Here is a 5,446-nt window from a genome sequence, read left to right as displayed (position 1 = left end):
TCAGCTATTTGAGCTAAGGAAGAGGGTGGTAAAAACAGGATTCTAGCTCAAATATGTGTATTGGTATTTATTCAAACAATGCACCAAATGATAATTTCAAGTCAAGTTCAGGGTTTTCACTTATTAGAGTTGAGTTCAATTCAAACTTGCTTCTCAGATTCAGATCATTTCAAGCCTTGCAAGCATAGAAGTCATTTCAAAAGCATATTTAATCAAAATTCTCAAAGTGGTGTACTCTCTAGGAAAACCTATCATTACTCCCTGCAAGATGCAACCTATATGATGCAACTAGAATGAACATTTTTGTGAAAATTTTTCTGATTTTTTTTTTTATTTTGTTTTGGTTTTTATATGCACTTAGATGAGATGCATGATCAAATGAGACTCAAGATGCAAAAAAAAAGAAAATAAGAACAAAAAAAACATGATTAGTAAACATGAAATCCCTCCCCCACACTTAAATAACACAGTCCCTTGTGTTATAAAAGCATAAGAGAGGAGTGAAAGGCAAAAGCAAGAAAGATGCAAAATGAGAAATAAAAAACTAGATGCATATGTACAAGGAGTTTGAGATGTTACCAGATTTGTTTTTGATGGAAGGGAGTAGTGGAATTGTGAATCTCAGGAAGCTAAACATCACTGGAGGTGTCCTAGTTTTGATGCTGTTCCTTGCACTGATCTGAACGTGCTTGTAGTGAGGGCTGGAGCTCGTTTTTGTGCATTGTTCCTCTTGCCACCCCCTGTTGCCACGGTCTGGAAGCTCCTATGGACAGCCCGTGGCATTCTTTTGTTCATCCTCTATCACATTGCCACGGCTTGGATGTGACCGTGGCAAAGAGACCATGGCAAAAGTCGAAGGTTCTGCTGCCTTAAAACATGTTGCCACGCCTTGAGTCTACTCGTGGCATTCCTCCCGTGGCAAAAGCCGAATGGTGGTCTATTCAAAATTCAACGTGCCACGGTTCAATTCTGGGCGTGGAAATCTCTCCATGGCAATCACCGAAGGTTGGCATCCAAGAAAAAGCCTCATGCCACGCCTGGGTCAAGCAGTGATTCATGGTCGTGGCAAACTGTAAACTTAGCCAAATTTTGCATTTCCTTGCATCTTGTCCACCATTCCTTGAGGCCAAAGAACACCAGGTCATCTGTAACCTGAACACACTCCACAAGACACATCAAAACATCCTAAAAACAGCAAAAGAAAGCATTAAAAAGAATATTTACAAAGGATAAGCTTGGGGTGTCTCCCAAGAGCACTTTGTTTTAAGTCACTAAGTTTGACTTTTCATACTCTTTTCTTAGTGAGTGAGAGGAGGAGCTTTGATGCTCCTTGTCTTGTCCATGAATTCAAGCAGTAGGTCCCTGTTCATCAGCTCTTGAACACCTGATGACCCTTTGTCTATGAGCTCTTGTGTGAGGATTGCCCTGACTTTTGCAAAAGGTTTTGATCCTCCAATGTCTTTAACCTTGTATTCCACAGCTCCACCATCAAACTTCCATGTAGTGAGAGTTAAGACTTGAGAAGAGGACCCAAGAGTGAATGATTTGGTGCTTGTTGGGTTCTTGTCTTGACACCCTGAGCCATTGCTTTTGTTGCTGCGGACCTCCTTCTCACTTAGTGTAGGAGAAAAAGATTCCAAGCAAGCTTCATCATCACTAAAGAAATCTCCTTCAAACTCAAGATCAGGTCTTACTAAGGATTCTTTCTTCTCCTCAACAGATGCAAGGGGTTGAGCTTCTTCTATAGTTCCAATACTCCCCACATACTTCATCTCACAGTGTTTCAACTCATCAGAATCATCAGATATAACCCCACAAAATCCAGCAATAGGAGGTTTAAGGGGATAAGATACTTCATCATCTACCTTAGTAAGCACCACTCTTTGAGTATCAAAGTCCATCCTTGCTCCTGTGGTGTTCAGAAATGGAGTTCCAAGCAGAAGAGGTAGCTCTTTGGTCTTTTTCATCTTCATGACTACAAAATCAGTTGGAACTGTGCATTCACCAATCTTTAATGGGTAGTCTTCAAGGATTCCATATGGCTTTTTTGAGGATGAATCTCCAAAGGTAATTGACATGGGGTGATGCTTAAGACTCTTGATCCCTAGTCTCTCCACCATGTCTAAAGACATTACACTGATGCTTGATCCAGAATCACAGAAAGCATTGTCCACTTTCAAATTTCCAAGATAGCATGAGATGGAGAACTTTCCTTGGTTGCCTAGCTTGGGAATAGATTTGGGTTTCACCCTTGTTGAGCCAGTGCTAGAGATTCCATCAGATGTCCTTCCTTGAACCATTCTCTGATCCTTTCCTTCAGCAATCTTAAAATCATTTTTTTTCATATCAAAACAAGCTGCCTCCCCACCTTCTTTCTCAATGTCCTCATTGAGATCACAGAACAGGAACTCAAACTCATCTATGATGGCGTTCTCACCATCTTTGTCAGGCATTTTTCACTTGAGACATTGCCATGGAGAAGGTCCTCAATTTCTTGGACAGCAGCATGATTCTCATCATTTGAGAGGATTGCATTGCAGTATTCTGTTTGATGTGCAATTGATGTCCTTGGTAAAGATCTTTGAGCTTGAGAACTGCAGTGGCCCTTGTTGTTCTCTAGAGTCTTGACTTTGGATGCCAAGGTTGAAAGTTGAGTTAGAAGATCAGAATAAGTGCAATCCACCTTGTTGTTAATCTCTGCCATTTTCTTGTTGAAGTCTATGGCACCACTTGCTTGACCTCTGAGGATTTGATGTAGCAGGTTCTGCACTTCTTGATCCTTATTCTCTGAGTTCTGTTGGAGATTTTGTTGTTGGGGAGAGACAAAACCTTGTTGTTGAGTGTTTTGAGGATAGAAGTTCTGGTTTGGGGGATTCTTGTAGTAGGTAAAGCCCTTTTCGTAACCTTGTTGGCCACCTACAAAGTTCACCTCAGCTGTGATGTCTTCCCTTTGAAATGTATCTTGAAACACATGATTCATATCTCTAACAAAGTTGGCTGACTGATGAGAAGCTAAGAGAAGTGTGTCTAGCTTCTCATTGAGAGACTTGATGTCTTTCCTTGTCCTTTCCTTTTCAGCACTCACAGCTCCTATTGAATTCCTTTCAAAGTCTGATCCATAAAGCTCATCACTCTGAGCTACATTCTCCACTAGGGTCATGGCATCATTGACTTCCTTGGTCATAAAATTACCATTTGAAGCTGTGTCCAAGAGAAATCTGACCTTTGGTAAAGCACCTCTGTAGAAGGTACTTAGCAGCTGACAATCTGAGAATCCATGGTGAGGGCATTGCATGGTATACCCTCTAAATCTTTCCCAAGCCTCAAAAAATGATTCATGGTTCTTCTGAATGAAACTTGAGATTTCATTTCTTAACCTTGCTGTTCTTGATGAAGAGAAAAACTTGGTTAGAAATTCTCTTTTGCATTGCTCCCAAGTTGTGACTGATCCTTGAGGTAGAGACTATTCCCACTGATGAGCTTTGTCTCCTAGAGAAAAAGGGAATAGCCTCAACTTGAAACTGTCCTCACTCACTCCATTCATCTTAGTTAGATCACAAACTCTATCAAAGTTGTCAATGTGATCTAATGGGTCTTCTATTGCCAAGCCATGGAACCTGTTTGATTGCACCATGTTGATCAAGCCAGATTTGATCTCAAAATCGTTTTCAGGTGTAGGAGCTTGAATCCCATATCTCTGACCCTGAGTATTGGCCTCATCACCAGCTCCCACAACTATTCTTGGACGTGGTGCTGGACCCTCTTGCTGAGCCTGGTGGTTTCCATTACCACCATGAGCCTGATGCCCTTGATCCATACCCAACCTCTCAATGTGCTCAGCTCTTTCTCTTTGTCTCCTTGCTTGACTTCTGGTGTTCATACACCTGAAAACAAAGACAGCACTTGAAAGGTAATCAGTAAAACAAAAGAAAATGACTTGATCTCAAGAAGATCCAAAGTCCTAATGCTAGAATGAATCTCCAATTGGCAATGGCGCCAAATTGATAGTAGGAATTTTTCAATCCTTCATCAATTCCTCAACTACTCATGTCATTATAGTACTTGAGGTATCAATCCAAATGGAGAGTTTCTAGACACTAGAACTATGAGGAGCTATCTTAATTCAAGTCTAATAAGCGGATGAGTTGGTAACAAGGTGATCTAAAAACATAAAGCAAACAAGAATAAGCAGTAATTAAGAATTAAACAAGCAAGAGAAACTAAACAAACACTCAAATTCAAATAAAGAAAAAGCTAAACCTCTAGATGTGATCATTGATCAGGGTGCTTTAAATGTGAATTCATGATGCTAAGCAAACAATGCAACACTTGCAATTCTTTAGTCTAGACTTCCAAATCAGATTAATTCATTCTCATGACAAAAATCCCTTTGTTAATTACCAATTCAAGACTAATTCCCATTAGATGAATAAACAATCAACAAGCATAAGGTTCCAAGTCTAAAATGACCAGACAGCCTCTTTGTGCATCAAAATAAGAGCTAAGAAAGACTGAATCTTATACAGAAAGATAAAGCAAACATCACATGATCTCAAATTCCAATTAACTTAGAACTCTAATCTAGATTAATCCTCTCATGAAGGCACTAACCTCTACACTAATCCATTTTCAAACCAAATCATCATTTGTGAAATATGAATCAATGAGCATTAAGAAACAGTTCTAATATGTCATTCATGCATTTAACAATCATTCCCATGATGAAAAAGGCATAAACCCTTAAGTCAGCTCATTCAGGCATTTCATCAAACACCTTGTGGATGGAGAAATGCCTAAGTTCTAGATCAAGCTTATAATGAGAGATCTAGCATTAGGATCAGCTAACTAAGGAAAGGATAAGAGAATCTAAGCTTAAACAATCATTAATCTACATCTAAGCACCCTAATCTACACACCTAGAAGCTTAAAAGAAGACTACTCACTAATCATGATGAACACACCATTTCCTTTGCAAGAGGTGATGTTAATCATGATTAGAAGCAAAGATAAGAAGATGAGATGATAAGAAACAGACTTAGATTGATTAAATCCTTGAGATATCTCTTAACAAACTCGTTTTTACACTAAAAAGGAAAGAAAACTAGAGAGAAAACCAAGCTCCCCCTTGGAAAAAACCCTAAAAAGCATATATAGTGTCTCTTGCGGACCGGGTCAGCCCAGGACAAACTGGGTCCTGACCCGGCTTTGATGGATAGTGGTGTGGTTTGCCACGGTCAGATGATGCTTGGCCAGATCGTGGCAAACTGACAGTGTCAAAGTTCTTGGACAGATTCTTCATGATCAAGGTTGCCATGGCTTTATTTATACCATGGCTAGTGGCCACGTCTCTTCTTTTCTGGGTTTGGGTGATAAACTTCTTGGATTGCCACGTTCTTGATCTGGACCGTTTCATGTTGGACGTGGCAAGGTGTTGATGATTCGGTGA

At 39.9% G+C, this 5,446-nt stretch overlaps 1 non-coding gene across 1 annotated transcript; it reads left to right on the top strand.

Annotated features, from left to right (window-relative positions):
* Positions 1-3,272: 3,272 nt before the first annotated feature.
* LOC112087966 lies at positions 3,273-3,379 on the top strand. Its single transcript, XR_002900350.1, has one exon. It is a non-coding gene; the product is annotated as a small nucleolar RNA R71 (small nucleolar RNA).
* Positions 3,380-5,446: the final 2,067 nt, after the last annotated feature.

Source organism: Eutrema salsugineum, unplaced genomic scaffold, assembly GCF_000478725.1.
Source record: "Eutrema salsugineum unplaced genomic scaffold, Eutsalg1_0 scaffold_157, whole genome shotgun sequence".
Lineage (NCBI taxonomy): Eukaryota > Viridiplantae > Streptophyta > Magnoliopsida > Brassicales > Brassicaceae > Eutrema > Eutrema salsugineum.
This window is presented reverse-complemented; position numbering and strand designations above follow the sequence as displayed.